Genomic DNA, 25,663 nt, shown 5'->3' on the forward strand with positions numbered 1-25,663 from the left:
TTGCAGGAAAAACAAAGGAGAGTAGAACTGAATCATGACAATAAAATCAGCAAAATCCACTGTGGGAAACTCTACAGGTCAAATGGCCCTGATAGTTCAACAGATAAATAATCTACAGAGGCCAGGTGTTGTGGCTCACGCCTGTAGCCCCAGCACTCTGTGAGGCCAAAGCAGGCGGATCGCTTGAGGCCAGGAGTTTGAGACCAGCCTGGGTAACAAGCAAGACCCTGTCTCTAGGAAAAATTTTTGAAAAATTTGCCATGTGTGGTGGCATGCCCCTTAGTCCCAGCTACTCGGGAGTCTGAGGGCAAGGATCCCTTGAGCCCAGGAGTTTAAGGCTGCAGTGAGCATTGATCACACTTCGCACTCCAGCCTGGGCTACAGAGCAAGACTCTGTCTTAAAAAAAAAAAAAAAAAAAAATTAACAGAGAGAGAACCTGCAGATTAAGACACTCAGAAAACATATTAAAAAACAGGCCGGGCACGGTGGCTCACACCTGTAATCCCTGCACTTTGGGAGGCCAAGGCGGGTGGATCACCTGAGGTCAGAAATTCGAGACCTGCCTGGCCAACACGATGAAACCCCATCTCTACTAAATATACAAAAAATTAGCTGGGCATGGTGGCAGGTGCCTGTAATCCCAGTTACTCAGGAGGCTGAGGCAGGAGAACTGCTTGAACCCAGGAGGCGGAGATTGCAGTAAGCCAAGATTGCACCACTGCACTCCAGCCTGGGCAACAACAGCAAAACTCCGGCTCAAAAAAAAAAAAAAAAAAAAAAAAAAAAAAAAAAAAACAAGAAGAACCAGCTGGACCCACTAAGTATAAAACCATAAAGAAACACAAAAGATTATTATAAAAGGACAGTGGTTACCTCTATGGGGGAGGAAAGTAGTTATGTCAAATGGTACAAGAATAGCTTCTGGAGTGGAATGGCCAGTAAAGTTCTATTTCTTTTCTTTTCTTTTTTTATAAAAATGGGACAGGGTCTCGCTATGTTATCCAGGCTGGTCTCAAACTTCTGGGTTCAAGCAATCTTCTTGCCTCGGTCTCCCAAAGTGCCAGGATTACAGGTTTGAACCACTGTGCTCAAAGTTCTATTTCTTGACTTAGGTGGTGGTTACAAGGACATTCGTATATAGTAATTCACTAAGCTACACATTTGCATTGTGTTTCTGTGTTTACATTTAGAAAACAAAACAGAACAACAATAAAAACCCCAATGTAGGCTGGGCGCAGTGGCTCACACCTGTAATCCCAGCAGTTTGGGAGACCGAGACTGGTGTATCACCTGAGGTCAGGAGTTCTAGACCAGCCTGGCCAACATGGTGAAACCCCATCTCTGCTAAAAATACAAAGCTAAAAATACAAAAATTAGCCAGGCGTGGTGGTGTGTGCCTGTAGTCCCAGCTACCCAGGAGGCTGAGGCAGGAGAATTGCTTGAACCCGGGGGGCGGAGGTTGCAGTGAGCCGAGATTGCACCATTGCACTCCAGCGTGGGCAGCAGAGTGAGACTCTGTCTCAAAACAAACAAACAAACAAAAAAATCTTTTTCCCAAATGAAATCCACCTGTCAACCCACCAGGGTCAAGACCCTTGGGGAAAAAATTGCTTGTGCAGTGCCACATTGTGCAGAAACTAAACGATAGAAACTAGCAGAAAACACCAACCGTATCATCCTCAATTATCTGTACTTCTGACTTTAAACATTTCTATCTCCTTAAAAGTAGAGACCTCAAAAATGAAGGGCAGAAGCAAAACAAAACAAAACAAAACAATTACTTACCCCCTGGCAAACCAGTAATCTTAGAGGTAGAGATGCAAAACTGGTTAACTTGGAGGGTAGGGATGCACAGGAAATTTATTTTTCAAGCACCTTTGATGATGATTGAATTTTTTTTTTTTTTTTTTTGAGAAGGAATTTCGCTCTTGTTGGCCAAGCTGGAGTACAATGGCACAATCTCAGCTCACTGCAACTTCCGCCTCTCAGGTTCAAGAGATTCTCCTGCCTCAGCCTCCCAAGTAGCTGGGATTACAGGCATGTGCCATCACACCCAGCTAATTTTTGTATTTATAGTAGAGACAGGGTTTCACCATGTTGGCCAGGCTGGTCTCAAACTCCTGACTTCAGGTGATCTGCCTGCTTTGGTCTCCCCAAAGTTCTGGGATTACAGGCATGAGCCACTGCACCCGGCTGTTTGATTATTTTTAAAATGTCTTTTGTAATTACCTTTTTATTAAAAATAACTTGTACTTTATATTCAATTTTTTTAAAAGTGATACAGATCTTGTAAATTTTTTTTGACAGGGCCTCTCTCTGTCACTCAGGCTGGAGGGCAGTGGCACCATCACAGCTCACTGTAGCCTCAAATTCTTGGGCTCAAGTGATCTGCCTACCTTAGCCTCCTGCATAGCTGGGACTACAGGCATACATCACGGCACCCAGCTAATTTTTTTTTTTTTTTATTTTTGTAGAGCCAGGTCTTGCTATAATGTCTAAGTTGGTCTCAAACTCCTGGGCTTGCCTGCCTCAGCCTCCCAAAGTGCTAGGATTACTGGCATGAACAATCACATCTGGCCTGTAAGACTTTTTTCTATAAAATTTGTTTAGAAAAGGTAGCAAAGCTTTTTAACAACACATAGGAGTTAGTTTCATGTCCATATGCTCCCTAAACAATAATGCTACCTCTCTCATAACATTTATCAGGTGTTTCAACTTTGGTTATAACAGACCATCTGGTATTATTACACCAATTCATAAACCACCAGAAAAGATTCACTAAGACCAGGCGCAGTGGCTCAAGCCTGCAATCCCAGCACTTTGGGAGGCCGAGGCAGGCAGATCACTTGAGGTCAGGAGTTCGAGACTAACCCGGCTAATATGGTGAAACCCCATTTCTACTAAAACTACAAAAATTAGCCTGGTGTGATGGCACGCACCTGTAATCCCAGCTACTCAGGAGGCTGAAGCAGGAGAATCGCTTGAACCCAGGAGGTGGATGTTGCAGTGAGCCAAGAACACGCTACTGCACTTCAACCTGGGCAACTGAGCAAGACTTGGTCTCAAAAAAAAAAAAAAAGAAAAAAAAAATTCACTAAATACTCCCGACAAAGAACGTTTTTAAAGACACCCACGCTAAAATATGAGGCCACAGATCCCAGAGAGAAGGGAATGGAAGAGCATAGAGTTCAGTTCACTCTTCGGCTCCACTTTTCCCCTCATGGCATTTGCCAATTTGAAAGTGGAAGACACGAGGCTAAGAAGCTGAAGATCTCTGGACATTCTCACAAGACTGGGGAAATCAAAACTGGAATTCAGAGATATCGAAGAGGAGCCCTGGTAAATACTCCAAACTCTCGAGTTGGGACCCAGTGACAGAAACAAGAAATATACCACTCCTTAAAAAGACTGATACGTTAGGCCACAAAGTAAGTCTTAATAAATTTTCAAAGACTGAAATCATACAAAATATCTTTTCTGATCACAATTAAATAAAACTAGGAGTCAACAGCAAAAGGGAAACTAGAAATTTCCCAAATATGTGGAAATTAAACAACATACTCTTAAAAAAACCAATGGGTCAAGGAAGGGAAATCAGAAAACATCTTCAGACAAATGAAGATGTTTCTTGACTTGGGTGGTGGCTAAAAGGACATCCGCATATAGTAACTCACTAAGTTATACATTTGTATTGTGTTTCTGTGTTTATGTTTAGAAAATAAAACAGAACAAAAACCCCAATGTTGCATATTAAACTGAACTAGTATAAAATCTAGTATAAAACTGAACTAAACTGAACTAGCATAAAAAACACAACATACCAAAATGTATGGGATGCAACAAAAACTGTGCTGAGAAATAAAATGTATAACTGTATATGCTTACATTAAAAAAGAAAAAAAGGACTCAAGTCAACAACCTAATTTTATACCTTAAGGAACCAGAAAAAGAACAAACTAAATCCAAAGCTAGCAGAAAGAAGGAACTAATAAAGATTTATGGCAAAGATTAACAAAAGAGAGGATAGGAAAATCAAGGGGATGCTACAAAAAGATCAACAAGGTCAGTCCCGGCAGCCGCAGTCACTGGCCGCCCCTCTGCCAACAGCTCCAGCGCTACCTTGGGCCAGCATCTCTGGCGAGCAGAAGCAAGGCACTGACAGGCACAGCAGAGAGGTCCTGTAGCTCTGGCTCAGAGAGCAGCATCTTCACTTTCCGTGGTACCCAGGTGTTCTGAGAATGTTTCCACTGCTGCTCTGAGGGCACAAGAGGCAGGATTTGGAATTCCTGGAGAACTGTCTTTGTGAGAATCTGGAAATATTTCTTTCAATTCCATCTCTTAGTTTTCCATTTTGTTGTGTTTCAGAGGAACATCAAGAAACCATGAAAAGTTTAGTAATGAAGAGTTTCACTGCCACTCGCTTCCTTGATGAAGGTTTTACTGCCAAGGACATTCTGGACCAAAAATTTAATGAATTTTCTTCTGATGATGATTAGGATGGCTTCTATGTCATGGACCTTAGAGACATTCTAAAGATATATCTAAGATGGTTAAAAACTCTTCCTCATGTCACCCCCTTTCATGGAGTCAAACATAATGATAGCAGAGCCATCATGAAGACTCTCACTGCCATTGGGACAGGATTTGACTGTGCTAGCAAGGCTGAAATACAATTGGTGCAGATTCTGGGGATGCCCCCAAAAGAGGTTTATCTATGCAAATTCTTGTAAACAAATGTCTCAAATTAAGTACACTGCCGATAATGGAATCCAGATGATGATTTTCGGTAATAAGGTCAAGTTGATGTCAGTTGCCAGAACACACTCAAAGCAGAGTTGGTTTTTAAGATTGCAAATGATGATTCCAAAGCAGTCCGTCACCTCAGTGTTAAATCTGGTGCCAAGCTCAAAGCCAGCAGGCTTCTTCTGGAATGGGCAAAAGAGCTAAATATTGATGTCACTGGTGTCAGCTTCCATGTAGGAAGTAGCTGTACCAATCCTGAGACCTTTATGCAGGTAGCCTCCAATGTCCACTGTGTCTTTGACACAGGAGTTGAGTTTGGTTTCAGTATGTAACTGCTTGATACTAGCAGTTGCTTTCCTGGATCTGAGGATGTGAGGCTTAAATCTGAAGTATTACCAGTGTAATCAACCCAGCATAGGACAAGTATTTTCCACCAGACTCTAGAGTGAGAGTCACAGCTAAGCCAGGCAGATATTTCATGTGGCATCAGCTTCATTGCCAAAAATATCATATTAAAAGAACAGACAGGGCCAGGCACGGTGGCTCACGCCTGTAATCCCAGTACTTTGGGAGGCCGAGGTGGGCAGATCATGAGGTCAGATCGAGACCATCCTGGAGGCGGGCAGATCACGAGGTCAGGAGATCAAGACCATCCTGGCTAACACGGTGAAACCCCATCTCTACTAAAAAAAAAATACAAAAAATTAGCCGGGTGTGGTGGCGGGTGCCTTAGTCCCAGCTACTTGGGAGGTTGAGGCAGAAGAATGGCGTGAACCCAGGAGGCAGAGCTTACAGTGAGCCAAGATCACGCCACTGCACTCCAGCCTGGGTGACAGAGCGCGACTCTGTCTCAAAAAGAAAAAAAAAAAAAAAGGACAGGCTCTGATAAGGAAGATGAGTCAAGTGAACAGACCTTTAGGTATTATATGAATGATGAAGTATATGGATCATTTCATCAATCCTTTATGATCATGCACATGTAAAGCCCCTGCTGCAAAAGAGACCGACATCAGTGAGAAGTATTATTCATCCAGCATATGGGAAGAACATGTGATGGCCTTGATCAGATTGTTGAGCAGTGTGATCTGCCCAAAATATATGTAGGTAATTGGATGCTCTTTAAAAACATGGGCACTGACACTGTTGCTGCTACTTCTACTTTCACTGGATTCCAGAGGCCAACAATCTACATGTGATGTCAGGACCAGCATCGAAACTCATGCAGCAAATCTAGAACCACGACCTCCCACCCCAGATAGAGGAACAGGACATTAGCACCCTGCCTGTGACTTGTGCTTGGGCAAATGGAATGAAACATCACTCAGCAACCTGTGCTTCCACTAGTATTAATATGTAGATATCACTCTCGTTGTTGTTAACTATGAGTCCTGCTTGAATTAAGGGATTTCATAAGAGTTGGGTTCGCATGGATGGGGCAAGATGGAAGACCAGTATATGGGTCACACATTATTTGTGTTCCTATGGGAACTATTTAAATATTTGTTTTATATGGATTTTTATTCACTTTTCGTAACAGTTGGGTTCGCATGGATGTGACAATATGGAAGACTAGGATATAGTTCACACATTATTTATGTTCCTATGGAAACTATTTAAATATTTGTTTTATAAGGATTTTTATTCACTTTTCAGATATGGTACTCAAGAGTGCCCCTCGGCTGCTAAGCAAGCATCTGTAGCTTGTACAATGGAATGGGCCATAGTGTTGTGACTTGTTTTTAAAGTATTTCAAAATTAACAACAACAAAAAAATTGACAAAGCTTAAGCTAGATTAAGAAATAAGAGAGAGCTGGGCGCAGTGGCTCATGCCTGTTAATCCCAGCTCTTTGGGAGGCCAAGGCGGGCAGATCACTTCAGATCAGGAGTTCAAGACCAGCCTGGTGAAATCCTGTCTCTACTAAAAATACACACACACACACACACACACACACATACACACACACAAAATCAGCCAGGCCTGATAGCAGCTGCCTGTAGTCCCAGCTACTTGGGAGGCTAAGGCATGAGAATCGCTTGAACCCGGGAGGCAGAGGTTGCAGTGAGCCGAGATCATGCCACGGCACTCTAGCCTGGGCGACAGAGTGAGGTTCTATGTCAAAAAAAAAGAAAGAAAGAAAGAAATAAGAGAGAGGATTTAAATAATCAGAAATGAAAGTCAGGAGATTACTACCAATTTTACAGAAATAAAAAGGGTTATAAAAAGTATTATGAACTGCAAGTGAACATATTGAATAACTTACATGAAATAAACAATTCCTAGAAACATAACCTACCAAGACTAAATCATGAAGAAATAGAAAATCTGAATAGACCTATAACTTGTAAAGAGATTAAATCAGTAATGAAAAACTTCCCAATGAAGAAAAGCCCAGGAACAAATGGCTTTACTGGTGAATTCTACAAAACATGTAAAGAAATAACATTAATCCTTTTCAAACTCTTTCCAAAAACTGAAAAGAACACTTCCTACTCATTCTATGAAACCAGCATTATTCTGACACCAAAGCTAGAAGAAGAAACAAGAAAATTACAGACTAATAACATCTGTTATGAATAGTAATGCAAAAACCCTTAATAAAATACTAACAAATGGAACTCAACAGCATATTTTTTTCTCAATTTTTAAATTTTTATTTTCAAAATTTCATATTTAGAGATGGGTGTTGCTATGTTGCCCAGATGGGTTTCGAGCTCCTGGCCTTAAGCAATCCTCCTGCCTCAACCTCCCAAATAGGTCAGAGTACAGGCATGAGCCATCATGCCTGGCTTTTCAACAGCATATTGAAGGGATTATACATCATCATCAAGTGGGATTTATACCTGGAATGCAAGGATGGTTCAACATATGAAAATCAAAGTAATCCACCACATTAACAGAATGAAGGTCATCTCAATTTATGCAAAAAAAGCATCTGACAGACTTTGACACCCTTTCATGACAAAGACACTCAACAAACCAGGAAGGAAACAACTTCAACATAATAAAGGCCATATATGCAAAAATCAACAGCTAACATCATACAACAGTGAAGACAAAAAGCTTTTCTAACAGGAACAAGACTAGGATGTCTACTGTTGCCACTTCTATTCAACATAGTGTTCGAAGTTCTAGCCAGAGCAATTAGGCAAGAAAAACAAAAGTCATCTAAATTGAAAGGAAGAAATAAAATAATCTCTGGTCACGTATAATGTAAGAGCATTCTACATGATCTTACATGTAGAAAACCCAAAAGATTCCATAAGAAGACTGTTAGACTTAATAAATGAATTTGGCAAAGTTGCAGATCACAAAATTAACAGATTAAAATTAGTTGCTTCTACATACTCACAATGAAAAATCTGAAAAGAAACAATTCCATTTACAACAGAATAAAAAAGAATAAAATACTCAGGAATAAGCTTAACCAAGGAGACAAAAGACTTGTATACTGAAAATTACAAAACATTGCTGAAAGAAATTAAAGATGACACCAATAAATGAAAGACATCTCATGTTCATGGACTGGAAGACTTAATATTGTTAAGATTTCAGTACTACCCAATGCAATCTACAGATTCAATGTAACCTTCACCAAAATCTCAGTGATGTTTTCTGCAGAAAATGGAATTGTTTCCTTCATATGGAATCTCAAGAGACCCCAAAGAGCCAAAAAAATCTTAAAAAAGAATAATATTGGAGGTCTCATACTTCTAATTTCAACACTTATTACAAAGCCATAGTAATCAAAACAGTATGATACTAGCATAAAGACAGACACACAGACCAATATAATGGAATAGACCCAGAAATAAACTCTCCTGTAAAGGATTCAAATGATCTTTGACAAGGGTGCCAAGACTACACAATGGTGCTAGGAAAACTGAATATTCACATGAAAAAGAACAAAGTTAGTCCCTTACATCACATATAAAAGTTAACTCAAAAAGGACTAAAGACCTAAACGTAAGACCTGAAACTATAAAACTCTTAGAAGAAAGCCTAGGGGAAAAGTTTCATAATCATTGCAATTGACAATGATTTCTTGGATGGCATTTCTGGAATAAATATTTCTCCCAAGAAGATACACAAATGGTTAACAGGCATATGAAAAGATGCTCAACATCACCAACCATAGGGAAAGGCAAATCAAAGCCACAACGAAATATTACCTCACACCCAACAGAATGACCACTATCCAAAAAAACAAAGCAAAAAACCTCAGAAAATAATAAGTGTTAACAAGGATGTGGAAAAATTGGAACCTTTGCATCACTGGTGGGAATGGGGATGGAGGCTCCCAAAAAATTAAAAATAGAACTACCATATGTTCCAAAAATCCCAGTTCTATCTATATATCTAAAAGAACTGAATATAAAATCTCAAACAGGGCCAGGCACAGTGGCTCACACCTGTAATCCCAGCACTTTGGGAGGCGGGTGATCACTTGAGGCCAGGAGTTCAAGACCAGCCTGGCCAACATGGCAAAACCCCATCTCTACCAAAAATACAAAAATTAGCCAGACATGGTGGCACACAACTGTTAATCCCAGCTACTTGGGAGGCTGAGGCATGAGAACCACTTGAACTCAGGAGGCAGAGATTATAGTGAACCATGATCATGCCACTGCACTCCAGCCTGGGCAACAGAGCTAAACTCAAAAAAAAAAAAAAAAAAGATCTCCAATAGATAAGATATTTGCACACCCATGTCCAACTGCAGCCAAATGCAGCATTATTCACAATAACCAAGAGACAGAAGCAACCTAAATGCCCATCTATGGATAAATGGATAAACAAATGTATATATATGCAGTGGAATGTTACTAAGCCTTCAAAAGAAGGAAATTCTGACACACACTACAACATGGATGAACCTCAAGGACATTACACTAAGTGAAAATACATTTATCACTAAAAGATAAATACTGAATGATTCTAACTTACATAAGATATCTAAAGTAGCAAGACTCATAGAAACAGAAAGTAGGCCAGGCCCAGGGGCTCATGCCTGTAATCCCAACACTTTGGGAAACTGAGGCAGGAAGACTGCTTGAGCCCTAGGAGTTCAGGACCAGTCTGGGCAACAAGGTGAAATTAGCTTGGCATGATGGCGTGTCTGTAGTCCCAGCTACTGGGGGGTGTGGGCAGGAATGCTGAGGTGGGAGTATCGCTTGAGCCCAGGATGCAGAGGTTGCGGTGAGCCATGATCACGCCACTGCAATCCAGCCTGGACGACAGAGCAAGACCCTGTCTAGGAAAACAAAACAAAAAAAAGGTTGAAACACAGTTTAGAATCTGCTCAATTCCTTTTTGAATTTCAAAGAGATCTGTTCCTGTCATAAAGACCTGCCAGATGCAAAAGAAAATCATTTCAGGAAGAAAACATCATTTATCTCTTCAACTTTTCTTAAACAACATATCAAGCATCTGTCAAACAAAAGCAAAGCCAGGCCAGGAACACTGGCTCACACCTATAACCCTAGCGCTTTGGGAAGCTGAGGTGGAAGGATCACTTGAAGCCAGGAGCTTAAGACCAACCTGGGCAACAAAGTGAGACCTCATCTCCACACAAAAAAGCAAGAAAAAAATAAATTAACCAGATGTGGTGGTACATGCTTGTAATACCAGCTACTTCGGAGGCTGTGGTGGAAGTTCCATTTATTTGAGCCCAGGAGGTCAAGGCTGCAGTGAGCTGTGATCACACCACTGCACTCTAGCCTAGGTGACAGAGCGAGACCACGTCTGCGGGGGAGAAAACAAAACCAAGTGACAACAACTAGAAAGAAACAGACAATAGAAAGTAACCATTATCTAGATAATGAACTATCAAAGACTAAAATAACTGATGTCTTAACCAAAGTAATAAAACATCACCAATAGCTTTTATGTGACTCCTGATGTGATTCAGTAAAAACGACAAATTATCGTCTATGCAGTATTCTTCCAAAAAAGGTTTGACCTAAATGCAATCATAAGAAAAGAACCAGACAAATCTAAATAGCGAGGCATACGAAAAACTAAGACAAAATGGCCCACTCTGGATTTGTGTGGGGTGTTTTTTCTTCTTTTTTTCTTTTTTTTTTTTTTTTGAGATGGAATCTCACTCTGTCACCTATGCTGGAATGCAGTGGTGTGATCTCGGCTCACTGCAACCACTGCCTCCCAGGTTCAAGCGATTCTCCTGCCTCAGCCTCCCGAGTAGCTGGGACTCCAGGCGTCTGCCACCACACCTGGCTAATTTTGTATTTTTAAGAGAGACGGGGGTTTCACCATATTGGCCAAGCTGGTCTTGAACTCCTGACCTCATGATCTGCCCGCCTCAGCCTCCCAAAGCGCTGGGATTACAGGCGTGAGCCATTGCACCCAGCCGTGTGTGTATGTTTTAAAGGGACAGGGTCTTGACACAGTTGCTCAGTCTGGCTTCCTGGGCTCAAGCAACCCTTCCACCTCAGCCTCCTGTGTAGCTGGGGCTACAAGTGTGCACCACCACACCTGTCTTGGATTTGTGTTTTAATATCATTATCATAAAAGAAAAAAAAATACCCAGGTAATTAAAGAGACACAACAACCAAAAGAAAAGCATTACCCTTGAAGGATCCTAGATTAGGGAAAATAAAATTTTAGAAAGTTAGAAATCTGTAACTAGAGCAATTAGGAAAATTTGAATACAGACTGATAATACCATCATATCAATGTTAAACTTCTTGAGAGTGACAACAGTTTTAGTTTATTTTAGAAAAATATCCTTGTTCTTACAAGATACAAGTGGAAATGTTTAAGGAGTAGGGCATTATAAGGTTTACTTCTAAAAGGTTAAAAGAAACAGTTGGAAAAAATGAATAGCTGATTAATATATGCAAAGACTTAGAAGACAAAACTGGAGAATTTCCATTAATAAATGGAATATATTAAAAAGAATTAAAAGGAAATTCTAGAAGTAAAAAATACGGTAACTGAAATTAAGAACCATTAGAAAGAGCCTGAAATTAAGAACCATTAGAAAGGGCCAAACAGCAAATCAGACAACTGAAGAATTATAGATTACTATGCTTGATAACAGGTCAATAAAAAACAGAAAGACTGAAGCACAAAGTCAAAAAAAGGATAGAAGGTAAACAATGAGAAGAATGCAAGCGACATGTGGGACACAGTGAAAAAGGCTAAGACACATATAACTGAAATCCTAGTAGGAAAAAAGAAAACGGAAATCAGGAACAAATGAAGAATAATGAAAAAGCTGTTAAATATATGCGTAAATCCAATTAACACTGATTATATAAAGCAATAATATCTTGTGGGATTTAAAATATATGAAGAATAAAAATGCCTCAGAAGAGTTCCACATCCACCTAAGATATATAATGACAGAAACAATACTGCTTTCCACAAGTTAACAATACACAAAAGCAAATAAACTATAAAATAACCTTGCTTAAATGCATCAGAAAGCTGAGGTCTTAGGGCAACCAAGTTGACTGAAATCTAAGGACAGACCTCTAACAAGGAAAACGAAGGCAAGCACTGGCTCATCTATGACAGGACAGAGGAAGAAACTAACGGCACCTGGCAACCAGCTCATAAAAATTCAGCTAACACTTCTAACAAATTGAGAAAGGCTGCATGTGGGCTAGCATGAGCATATAGAACCCCTGGGACTCAGACACAAGGGGAACTCAGTCACCCAGCAGGATCACCTCCGCAGACCAGATACTCAAGAGAAAGATTGGGGGTAGGGCAGAAGACCAGCTCCTTTGGTGGTGCAGTCCTGGAGGAGGGGAACAGCCTCTGTTGCAGAAAAGCACAAAAATCTCTGACTGAACCCTTCTTCTCTGAACAAAAGCCTTAGGCTATGGGGAAGGGGCAGCAAGGCATGTCACCCCTCAAAGCACAGGTTAAGACTCACTGCAGTTGCACTAAGCGTAAAAGAAAAACATCTACCCCAGGGGATAGGCATAAAACAGTCTTGAGCCTATAATAATACTACCAACACCACGAGAGGTCTCCTACCACTGAAAGAAGGGAAAAAAAACTATTTTGCACAATACCTGCCAGATGCAAGGCAAAGAATAAATGCCACAAGAAAAACTAGGATCATTGAGGCCGCCCTACCAGTGAGAATGGCAGACAACGGAAATGCTAAACACTAGGTTAGACCAGGGCAACAGAGAACGTTACTGTTCCCTCCTCCCGCAAATAAGTGAACAAATTCTAAATATATCATACTCAAACTCCTGAAAACCAGAGATAAAGAGAAATACTGAAGGTAAGCAGAGAAAAAGGACACATTAAATACAGAGGAACAAAAGTAAAAAGCTAGAGCAGACTTCTTGTCAAGAATGAGGATGCCGGAAGACATGGAGAGGTAGATTTAAAAAATGGGAAGAAAAAAAGGAAAGAATTCCAAAGTCAATGAAACCGTATTTCTAAAATGGAAGCATTCAACACAAAGAACCCAATTTAAAAATGGACAAAGCAAAAAATAACAGATGCTGGTGAGGTTGCAGAGAGAAAGAAATGCTTACACACTGTTGGTGGGAGTGTAAATTCGTTCAACCATTGTGGAAAGCAATGTGGTGATTCCTTGAAGAGCTAAAAACAGAACTACCATTTGACCCAGCAATCCCACTACTGGGTGTATACCCAAAGGAATATAAATTGTTCCATGCATGCAAATGTTCACTGCAGCACTATTCACAATAGCAAAGACATGGAATCAACTTAAATGTCTAACAACGGTGGACTGGATAAAGAAAATGTGGTAGATATGCACCATGGAATACTATGCAGCCATAAAAAGAATGAAATAATGTCCTCTACAGGAACATGGATGGAGCTGAAGGCCATTATCCTTAGCAAACTAACACAGGATCAGAAAACCAAATACCGCATGTTCTTATTTATAAGTGGGAGTTAAATGATGAGAATACATGAACACAAAGAAGAACAACACACACTGGGACTAACTGGAGGTAAGAGGTTGAGAGGAGGGAAAGGATCAGAAAAAATAATTAATGGGTCCTGGGCTTAACACCTGGATGACAAAATAATCTGTACAATAAACCCCTATGACACAGGTTTACCTATACAACAAACCTGCATGTGTATCCCTGAACCTAAAAGTTTTTTTAAAAATGGACAAAGAACTTGAATAGACATTTCTCCAAAGATACATGAATGGTCAAAAAGCATATGAAAAGATGCTCAACATGATTAGCCATTAGTGCAAATCAAAACCACAATGAGCTATCACTTCATACCCACCAGGACGGCTATAATCAAAAAGACAACATGAAGTGTTAGTGAATATGTGGAAAAACAGGAACCTTTATACCCTGCTGGTAGGAGTGTAAAATGGTAGGTACAGCCATTTTGAAAACAGGATGCCATTCCTTGAAAGGTTAAAAATAGAGTGTTATCAGCCAGGCACAGTGGCTCATACCTATAATCCCAGCACTTTGGGAGGCCAAGACAGGAGGATCACTTGAGCCCAAGAGTTTGAAACCAGCCTGGGCAACATGGTGAAACCCCATCTCTAGAAAAAATACAAAAATTAGCTGGGCACAGTGGTGTGCACCTGTAGTCCCAGCTACTCAGGAGGCTAAGGCGGGAGGATTGCTTGAGCTGGAGAGGCAGAGGTTGCAGTGAGCAGAAATCATACCCCTGCACTCCATCCTGGGTGACAGAGCAAGATTCTGTCTTAAAAAAAAAAAAAAATAGAGTTATCATATAATCCAAAAATTTCAACAGCACTTGTATATGAATGCCTTATAGCACTATTCACAAACGATAGCCAAAAAGTGGAAAGAGTCCCAATGTCCACTGCCCAATGAATGGATAAGATGTGGTATATATGTTGAATGGAATACTGCTCAGCCATAAAAAGGAATGAATAATATGTACTATAACATGGATGAACCTTGAAAACATCATACTAACTGAAAGAAGACTAGTCACAAAGGATCATGAACTATATGATTCCATTTATATGAAATATCCAGAATAGGCAAATCTCTAGAGACAGAAAGTAGATTAGTAGTTGCCTAGGAATGAGGTAGGAGGTGGCAGGCCAAGGGGTACAAGTCTCTTTTTGGTATGATGAAAATGTCTAGCTGGGCACGGTGGCTCTCGCCTGTAATCCCAGCACTTTGGGAGGCCAAGGCAGGTGCATCACTTGAGGTCAGGAGTTCAAGACCAGCCTGCCCAAGATGGCGAAACCCCATCTCCACTAAAAATACAAAAATTAGCCAGGCATGGTGGTACACACCTGTAATCCCAGCTACTCGGGAGGCTGAGGCAGGAGAATTGCTTGAACCTAGGAGGCAGAGGTTGCAGTGAGCCAAGGTCATACCACTGCACTTCAGCCTAGGCAACAGAGCAAGACTCCATCTCAAAAAATTAAAAAAAAGAAAATGTCCAAAACTTGATAAAGAAATCTCTATATTAAAAACCATTAAACAGTATACTTTAAATGAGCAAAATGTAGTTGTGTGAATTATATTTCACTAAAGCTATTTTTTTTAAAAACAGGCAAAACAAATCTGTGGTGATGTAAGTCAGAACAGTGGTTATGGGAGGGGAATGATTTACTGGGAAGAGGCATTCAGGTATCTGCTAGAGTAATAGAATGTGCTATGCCTTGAAGTTATTTGTGATTACTTAAAATGTACATATAAGAAAAAAACATTGAGTTATACACTTAAGATGATACACTTTATGTAAGAAAATTACCTCTCCTTAAAAAAATTATTTTTCTGTGGCCGGGCACAGTGGCTCACGCCTGTAATCCCAGAACTTTGGGAGGCCGAGGTGGGCGGATCACAAGGTCAGGAGATCGAGACCATCCTGGCTAACATGGCGAAACCCCATCTTTACTAAAAATACAAAAAATTAGCCAGGCGTGTGGCAGGCACCTGTAGTCCCAGCTACTTGGGAAGCTGAGACAGGAGAATGGTGTGAACCCAGGAGGCAGAGTTTACAGTGAGCCGAGTTTGTGCCACTGCACTCCAGCCTGAGCGACAAAGTGATACTCGGTCTAAAAAAAAAAATTATTTTTCTGCAAGTTGAAAATTGCACCTTTTTTTTTTTTTTTTTGAGACGGAGTCTTGCTCTGTCGCCCAGGCTGGAGTGCAGTGGCCGGATCTCAGCTCACTGCAAGCTCCGCCTCCCGGGTTTATGCCATTCTCCTGCCTCAGCCTCCCGAGTAGCTGGGACTACAGGCGCCCGCCACTTCGCCCGGCTAGTTTTTTGTATTTTTTAGTAGAGACGGGGTTTCACTGTGTTAGCCAGGATGGTCTCGATCTCCTGACCTCGTGATCCGCCCGTCTCGGCCTCCCAAAGTGCTGGGATTACAGGCTTGAGCCACCGCGCCCGGCCTGAAAATTGCACCTTTTAATGCTCATTATGTTATTTTCTAGTTTGGGGTTTTTTTAAACTAAACTATGGATGGCAGCTATATGAATTTCCCAGGACAATGCTATGGGAAGTTAGAAAATCACTGACTTATTCTTGTGCAAATGTATCAAGTAGAAGCAAAAGGAAAGCACTATCTTCTAAATTCAAGCACCCTTATTTACTTTGATACTGTCTTACCCTCTGGTCAAATGTACTTCTCCTTTCAAATACTGTATTGGTTTTTTTCAGAATAATAACTAAATATGAAAGTGACTCCTAAAGAATCACTTGGCAAACTTGGGTATCAAGGCTACTAAGTACATTGCCAATCAAAAATCAACCATGATGACACTGCCCATACTAAATGTTAAGGGTCATAATTATCACTTTATTTTGAATTCCAGGAGAGTTTAACAATTGTTGACATCCAGCCAGGCATGGTGGCTCACACCTGTAATCCCAGAGCTTTCGGAGGCCTAGGCGGGAGGCTTGCTTAAGGCCAGGTGTTAGAAACCAGCAAGATCCTGTCTCTACAAAAAAAATTTAAAAATCAGCTAGGCATGGAGTATTTGTAGCCCAAGCTACTCAGGAGGCTGAGGCAGGAGGATTGGTTGAGCCCAGTAGCTGGAGGCAGCAGCGAGCTACGATCACACCACTGCCCCCGAGCCTAGGTGACAGAGTGAGATGCTGTCTCAAAAAAGAAAACAAAATGAAACCTCGTTTTGGCCACTGAGTCATAAAGAAAATTCAACCAAATCCTGATACCCTACACACTACAATACATTGCTCATTGTTCTTCCCCTCTGCTAAACAGCAGAAAAAAGGAAGGGAAGGAAGAGAATCAATGAAGGAAAAGGGATTCTTTATAAGGAGAGAAGAAAGCACTTACACTTCATAGGACTTTCTAGCCACAGATGCCAGGTGCTACCCACTGAAATCCAGGCTTGGACTAAGCTCCACATTTCTGAAAGGACCATCTCAACTGAAGCCTGGGGCTCAGAGTCAGCAGGAGGAAGCTGCAGCTCCCACTAGCAGCACATTTCAAAGAGGCTGCAACAAGAGAACATTTTCTATTTAAGCATCTAATTCCAATCTTCCATTTCACAAAGCAGTAGCAGAACAGGCCTTTATATCAGTCTTTTCAAAAGATATTTCCATGACTATGTGATGAATATGAGGCAGGCTGTGGCCCAGCAATCCTTTCACTAACATGCTCTAAGCCCTTCATTATACTTCACAGCAGATCCTAAAGTACTTGCTCCCTTTTTTCTTTAATGGTGCACTGTTGCTCCAAGACTCACTTCTAAACTAACATTTCTAAAACTGCCGAATCAACCAAAATCACTGAGCAGGCCGTCAACAATGCAAGCACACACCCAGACAGACGCCTAAGGACTCATTAGCTGCCAAGAATTAGAAGCAGATTACAGCTGCTAGTTAATTCCACACAAAAACTCCTCAAATTAAGCAGAATTACCTAAAATACTTCACTGAGTACCAAAGAGCTCTGGCAAATAGAAAATAAAGCTCTGGAAATACAGATAATTCAATAAGACTTGAGAAGTAACATAAGTGTCAGGTTGCTGCATTTTTTAAGCATTTCAATGAGTGAACGATATTATTTATTAAATGAAGATTTTCAAAGATTTATAGTATATTGGGGAAAGTTCTGGGAAGGAAGACTACATCAGAACACAGAGTAAAAAGGACTCAAAAAGAAAACCATAAATCAGTCAAACAAAACAATATTTTAGATATATGCCCTGCAACCATGTGGTATAGCGCTAGAAAAGTCAGAATTTCCCAAATCAAGAAAAAGTCATTTTCATGAGACAGGTAAAGAAAGAAAAAGTCTAATTTACCTGAAACAGAAAAAGTAATTTTTTAAGTCATCAACTACCTTCTTTTACATAATCCTTTATGAGAATTTTACAAAACGAGACAAATTGCTAGATTTGTTACAACAAATTACTTCCTGATAATTTTCTCGGACAGTGGGAAGAAAACTGGTTTGAAAGGATACCAATTAAGAAAAAGTAAACTGAGGGGCACATAAGATAACCATCACTATCTAAAAATATTTTTCAATATAACTTCTTTTGCAAGATGGCCTGCAACACAGAAACCAAGATGAAATCAAACTTAACTAATATCTTTACCAAAGCAGTGATAAAGCAACTCCCATCCTCCAAAAAAAAGTTGTAAAAGTAATCATAAATCTCCTAGCAAGCTCCCAGATTCACAAAATACACTTGGGTATACATAAACACATTTTCTAGAAGCAAAAAAGTACCCTTACAGAGGTAAGTTCAGTCAGCTTACATTTTCACAGCCATCTCCATAAGAGCTAAATATATAATCAAAAGGAAAAAAAGTATTTTCCTCAGGAGGAAAGATATTCGTAGCTAAAAACAATTACTTAAAAGGAAGGGCCAGGTGCAGTGGCTCACACCTGTCATCTAAGCACTTTGGGAGAATCACCTGAGACCAGAAATTCTACACCAACCTGGGTAACATAGCAAGACCCAGTCTTTAAAGAAAAAAAAAAAAAAAAATTAGCAGGATGTGATGGTGCGCACCTTTGGGCCCAGCTTCTGGGGGTGGGGGTAGGGGACTGAGGTAGGAAGATCACTGAAGCCCTAGTTACAGTGAACTGTGATCCTGCCCCTGCACTCCAGGCTGAGTGACAGAGTGAAACCCTATCTCTAAAATAAATTGAAATTTAATCAAAATAAAAGAAAGGAATCAATGAGGCCAATGACAGCACTGCACAGTGTGGTGTTCCCAGATTCTCCCGAAATCCCAGAAGTTCTGAGACAAGCACTTTCAAATGATCCTATATCATAATGACCTTTGACAAAGGAATTTTGGCTGAACTATGTAGTTGTTGGTCACACATCAGATGATACTAAGATATCTTGCCCCAATTTTTTCATGACAAGAATCCCTACCCAAAATAATAATCCTCAATTACCTATGAATGTGGGTATTAATCTCAAGAATGGCCCTGAAAAAGATAAATAAATTTAGATCCATAAAGCTAACTTCAGTTGGGAATGACCAAGGCAAGCATTACTCGATAATCTTTTCCCTGTGGGCCTTATTTATACTAGGCAGTCTTGCTTTAAAAATAGAAAATGCCAAGCTTGAAACCATTTCATTTGAAACAAATGGTTAGCCCATGCAAGGGCTTCCTGAAAGCCAAAATACAGAAAATTTATCTTCTTTCAACACTGGTCTCTATTTCTGCCTACCTGTTCAGTTTTATAGTAACTCACATAAACCAGATGAGAATTCTATCGTACATACAAAGCATATGTTAACAGTGCTTAAGGCTCAAATTTTTCAAACTTAATATAAATGTAAGATGTCTAACTTAAAGTATTGTAATAATATATTAAAGTGGTTTTTAAATCTCTGAATGCTTATTTATATAAAAGCATGTATATTTTCTTGAACTCCTGACCTCAAGTGATCTGCCTGCCTTGGCCTCCCAAAGTGCTGGTATTACAGGCATGAGCCACCACGCCTGGCCTTTTTTAATTTTTTTGTTTTTGAGATGGAGTCTTGCTCAAAAATCTATGTTTTCATGTCTAGTTCCAAATATATTCTCTTGCTTTGAAGATAACTGTTAAAACATTACACTATGACTGAGACAGAAAATACAACTAGGAAGCAATGAATACAAAATAGAAAAAAGAATTGTGCTGTGGGCTTGAGAAAAAAATAAGTAAAAACCGTTATGCAAACTCTGTCAACAGAAAACCCAACAAAAGGAAAAATACTTGTTTTCTAATTTCATTTTGGAGACTCTACCAGAAGAGGAAAATTAAATTAGTACTTTTAAGAGTATGTACATACCCAACACTACAAAACTATCCCCTGTAGCAATACTGTTAACTTCCAATAAAGAGAAATAAGGTTTATCTTAGAGGCTTCACCTGCACAGCTGGAAAAATACTCTCTGATAATATTTCAGCACCATGGTACAAGCGAGGGAAATACAGGACAGGTAGTCTGAGTAATCTCAACTTCCTATGAAATAAATTTGTTTTTAAGTTCAACAGAGCTTAAAAATCTGGGAAACAGTATGACAGTTCCCCGAATAAGTAAGTAAATAAATATAGAATTACCACATGATCCAGCAATTCCACTTCTGGGTATACCGTATATTCAAAATAACTGAAAGCAGGTACTCCCACAAGTATGTGTACACCCATGTTCATAGCAGCATTATTCACAAAGGTGCAAGCAAGTGTCCATTGATGGATGAATGGATAAAGCCAAATGTGGTATATATACATACAACGGAATATTATTCAGTCTTAAAAAGGAAGGAACTTCTGACACGTGCTACGCACATGAATGAACCCTGAAGATATTATGCTAAGTGAGAACAGCCCATCACAAAAAGGCTACATACTGTATGATTCCACTTACATGAGGTACCAAGAACAGTCACATTCATAGAGACAGAAAATAGAATGGTGGTTGCCAGGGACTAGGGGGAGGGGCAAATGGGCACCTATTGTGTTTAGTGGGCATAGATTTAGTTTTACAAGATGAAAAAGTTTTGAAGATGGATGATGGTGATGGTTGCACAACAATGTGAATGTATGTAATACCACTGAACTGCACACTTAAAAATGGTTAAAATGCCTGGGCACGGTAGCTTATGCCTGTAAGCCTAGCTACGTGGGAGGCTGAGGTGGCAAGATAGCTTGAGCCTGGGAGTTTAAGGCTGTAGTGAGCTATGATCACACCACTGCACTCCAGCCTGGGCAACAGAACGAGACCCTGTCTCAAAAAAAAAAAAAAAAAAGTTAAAATGGTAAATTTATGTTTTGAATGTTTTATCACAAAAAAAAAATCTATAAAACCTACTTTCCATTTCCTCTATAAACATCAGTGCAATCACTATAAAAGAATGCTGAAGAAATATCTGAAAAGCTGGAAAAACTATTGTAATTAGAAAATACAGCAGTACACTGATAATTTTACATCCTAAATCAAACAACTTTGGGCCAAGGCCTGACAAGATGAGAAACTAATCAAAATATGGAGAAATGCCACCACATAACAGACTACCATGGCAACAGAAATACTGTCACAAAATCACAAACATAGACTCCAATACTTCAAAGACATGAAATGTTCTATATTTGCACTGTACAGCACTTGGAATTTGGGTACGTGCAAATAAGAAACTGATTTTAGGCTGGGTGCAGTGGCTCATGCCTGTAATCCCAGCACTTTGGGAGGCTGAGGTGGGTGGATCACGAGATTAGGAGATCGAGACCACCCTGGCCAACACAGTGAAACCCCATCTCTACTAACAGTACAAAAAATTAACTGGGCATGGTAGCATGCGCCTGTAATCCCAGCTACTTGGGAGCCTGAGGCAGAATTGCTTGAACCCAGCAGGCGAAGGTTGTAGTGAGCCGAGATCGCGCCACTGCACTCCAGTCCGGGCAATAGAGCAAGACTCTGTCTCAAAAAAAAAAAAAGAAAGGAAACTGATTTTAACTTTTACTTAAGTTTAAATACTCACACTGGACTGGTGGCTGCTACACTGGATGACACAGCTACACTGGTAAACTCTCTGGGAGAAAGATCTTTGGTTTTCATTATTTACATACTCCTAGTTTCTACCAGTGGGAGGCATAGAGTATTCCTAGACTGAACTCATCTACTGAAGTTGTATAGGAACATTATCTACTTTCTAGAAGGCTTTCCTTTCAAAACCATGTTTTGACTGGAAGGTGTGAGCATAAGCACACATAAAAAAATGCCTAAACTTTCTTTTTTTTTTTTTTTTTTTTTGAGACGGAGTCTCGCTCTGCCGCCCAGGCTGGAGTGCAGTGGCCGGATCTCAGCTCACTGCAGGCTCCGCCTCCCGGGTTCACGCAATTCTCCTGCCTCAGCCTCCCCAGTAGCTGGGACTACAGGCGCCCGCCACCTCGCCCGGCTAGTTTTTTGTATTTTTTAGTAGAGACGGGGTTTCACCGTGTCAGCCAGGATGGTCTCGATCTCCTGACCTCGTGATCCGCCCGCCTCGGCCTCCCAAAGTGCTGGGATTACAGGCTTGAGCCACCGCGCCCGGCCAAAAATGCCTAAACTTTCAAGATAAATCAGTAACGACCAGAGAAAAGCCAAAAACCCTACGTTTTATAACTAGGCTAAAGAATCAATAAATTCCAAAAGGGAAAAGTACTAGGAAAGAAGTTTGAAGCTGACATTCCACGACCCACGTATTAATCGGTTCTCACGCTGCTAATAAATACATACCCAAGCCTAGGTAATTTATAAAGGAAAGGGGTTTAACTGACTCAGTTTCACACGGCTGGGGAGGCCTCACATTCATGGCGGAAGAGGAACGAAGAGCAAAGCGATGTCCTACATGGCGGCAGGCAAGAGAGAGCTTGTGGAGGGGAACTCCCATTTATAAATCCATCAGAACTTGTGGGACTTATTCACTACCACAAGAACAGATGGGGGGAACCCCCCATCATGATTCAATTACTTCCATCTGGCCCCACCCTGACACAAGTGGGGGGGTATTATTACAGCTCAAAGTGAGATGTGGGTGGGGACATAGCCAAACCATATCAACCCATGACGTTTCTGATATCATATCTAAGAAGAAAATTCCTATGGACATGTGATAAACCAAACATGACAATGCCAACTTGGTCTATCAAGGCATGGTTTACTTCATCTGCTTTATGCTTTTGATGCTTTTCATCAAAAAGCTGCAAATACCCATGCTGAAGCATGCCTTTTCAGTTTCCAGACTGAACTATAACACTTTTGAGGTAACATCTAACCCAAAGATTATCTCTGTAAAAGTTATCTCCTACTTACAACTTAAATTACAAACTTATAACTGAATAGCTTAAGTAATTGGCCCTATGAAGAGATGGTCTTTCCTTCAATAGCTCTCTACAACTTCTACTAATTTTGGTTACCAGGGGTGGACAAATGAAACTACTAAATGTACAGGACAGGCTACTAAGATTCCTTTAAGATGTGCCTCCAAATACTCTGTCTTTTAGAACACTTTGAAGTTATCAGTGATATTTACCCATCACATAAAACATAACCATGGCTGTACATCTCCAAGAATTTTGGTGGAAAAGGTTTAGAGCAATGAATACAGACTCAGAAAATGACTGTTTTATACAAATATTAGAGAAAGAGAAAAGATGCTAACTCACAGCACAGGCTAAAGCCTATTCAAATTATACCTCTATAGCAAGTCTACTGTCACCAGGTCATTAGAACTATACTAAATTACTCTCAGATTAATTAGTTGGGGTGGTGGGGAGGAATAAGGATAACAGTTTCACAAATACATATTCTTGAAAGTAGTTTTTTAGCTAACTACACAAATTCTATGCCTTACCAATTTCAAATGGATGTTAAAATGCTATACTTATTACTACAGTTAAAATGAGCTTTTGTTTCAGTAGACAAAATTTTCTGGAAAGAAAAAAACCACCACACACATTACTTTTGATTACAAATGCCACTCAGTGACCACTTAAAGAGAGCCTTGGCCAGGCACAGTGGCTCATGTCTGTAATCCCAGCACTTTCGGAGGCTGAGGTGAGAGAAGTGCTTGAGCCCAGGGGTTCGAGACCAGCCTGGGAACCAGGCTCAGGTGAGCAAGGCTGCAGTGAGCAATAATCACACCCCTGCACTCCACAGCCTGGGCAACAGAGTGAGACCCTGTCTCAAAAAACTAAATAAATAGGCCAGCTGCAGTGGCTCACACCTGTAATCCCAGCACTTTGGGAGGCCAAGGCGGCCAGATCACTTAAGGCTAGAGTTTGAGACAAACCTGGCCAACATGGCGAAACCCCATCTCTACTAAAAACACAAAAATTAGCCAGGCCTAGTGGCATATGCCTGTAGTCCCAGCTACTTGGGAGGCTGGGGCAAGAGAATTGCTTGAACCCAGGAGGCGGAGGTTGCAGTGAGCCAAGGTGGTGCCACTGCACTCCCACCTGGGCAACAGAGTGAGACTCTGTCTCAAAAAATAAGAGAGCCTTATTGAGTCCAAAAGTTCCTCTCCCTTTCTGCACCTGAATATCTGCAAGTATAAAATGAGGGCAACATACATATCTCATAAAGGTTTTTTTTTTTTAAAAAAAAAAAAAAGAAAAAAAAGACTGGAAAGACTGAAGAGCATTAAAGGAGCTGAATATTGTTTATTTTTAACCATGTATACGGTTAAGAGTGACAGCAAAAATAAAACTCGCAGATAAAGAAAAATGTGAGTTATCCAACTGAGTATCTGCATGTATGCACTGTGACAATCAACATTTTTAAGAACCTGTGTGTGAAGCATCTTGATTGTTTATCTTAATAACCATGGTTTATTTCTTCAACTATGGGTATTGGACTACATAAACAAATGTGACAAGAATCCCAGTCTAGTAGGGGAGGCAAAACACTTATTTTCAAAGGTTTATAAAAAGGCAAACACAATGAAATAAAGTTCTCTAGGCATTCAATGGGGGCTGAAATCACTTTTGGCTGAAGAGAAGCAGGTAAGCCTTCAAGGAGAAAGTAGAATTTAGTTTGGGCTTTCAAAAGGTGAGTTAGTTTCTGCATTTGAAGACAGGGTTGGGAAAGAGTAAAAGCAGAGAAGAAAGTAAAGTTGGGCAAAGGCAGCATCCACTCTACCACAAAATATTTGTGTACTATGAGAAATATTTCAGCTATTTGGATGCTGATGGGAAAGACTCAGTAAAGGAGTCTAAAGATGCAGACAAGATATAGGATAAACCAAAAGATTAAGGTCCCAGAGATTTCAGAAGATTGAGAGATGCAAAGCACCTAGATCTGACAAGAGAAGCAGCTGCATACAACCATGCTGAAGTTTGACCAAATTAGAGGGGAAAGGTGATGGTATATTTATAAAATAACTAGAAAGATAGATCTTGGAATCCACATTTGATAAGGAGAGAAATAAAGACAGGAAGACCTAATAAAGAAAAAGGAAGGGACAGTCAATGAACTGAGGTTTTGATAAAATTCAAGAACTAATGCAGGGACTTCTGTTTAAAATGACTTAACTAACTGATTGAACACAGCTGTTTGCTCTCAGGTCCTTCCAAAAATCCACTAAACATCAGAGTAAAAATTTTTTTTAAAAAGGCAAAAACACATAAAGACAAAGAAAATGGAAACAGATGACAGATATCAACACAACTGTGGAAACTGGAAAGCTGAAGGACAGTGTTAACTGTCCTAGCAGATCCGAAAAGGCTGAAATTTGCCTTGGGGGTGGGGAGGGAGGATGAGATGAGAATGGGGAAAGCAAGGGACAAACTACTCATGCTGCAAAACCCAGGAAGACTGGGGAATTGGAAGCACAGGTACATCTGAAGGCAGATGCGCAGGCAGAACAAAAAACAAAAGAGTGGAGCTGGGTGTGGTGGTGTGCACCTGTAATTTCAGCTACGCAGGAGGCTGAGGAGACAGGATTGCCTGAGACCAAGAGTCTGGGTCCAACCTG

The 25,663-nt window shown here is 40.4% G+C and overlaps 1 protein-coding gene, 2 long non-coding RNA genes and 1 pseudogene across 14 annotated transcripts in view; 1 reads left to right on the forward strand and 3 right to left on the reverse strand.

The window, feature by feature from the left end:
• The window catches only part of TNPO3 (transportin 3), a 100,733-nt gene that overhangs the window by 70,017 nt on the left and 5,053 nt on the right, over positions 1–25,663 (reverse strand). Inside the window, exon 2 of one of the 12 annotated variants that reach the window (XM_015134812.3) lies at positions 17,027–17,187. The gene's annotated coding sequence lies outside the window, so the exon portion shown is untranslated. 12 annotated transcript variants of the gene reach the window in all.
• Positions 960–6,375, reverse strand: LOC144339924 (uncharacterized). Its single transcript, XR_013415520.1, has 2 exons — positions 3,104–6,375; positions 960–2,005 (listed from the first exon to the last, which is right to left on the reverse strand). It is a non-coding gene; the product is annotated as an uncharacterized LOC144339924 (long non-coding RNA).
• On the forward strand, positions 4,736–6,101 carry LOC100424188 (ornithine decarboxylase-like; annotated as a pseudogene).
• LOC144339926 (uncharacterized) lies at positions 19,673–24,309 on the reverse strand. The gene is made up of 3 exons (XR_013415522.1): positions 24,065–24,309; positions 23,732–23,928; positions 19,673–21,389 (listed from the first exon to the last, which is right to left on the reverse strand). It is a non-coding gene; the product is annotated as an uncharacterized LOC144339926 (long non-coding RNA).

The sequence above is a fragment of the Macaca mulatta genome, chromosome 3 (assembly GCF_049350105.2).
Source record: "Macaca mulatta isolate MMU2019108-1 chromosome 3, T2T-MMU8v2.0, whole genome shotgun sequence".
Lineage (NCBI taxonomy): Eukaryota > Metazoa > Chordata > Mammalia > Primates > Cercopithecidae > Macaca > Macaca mulatta.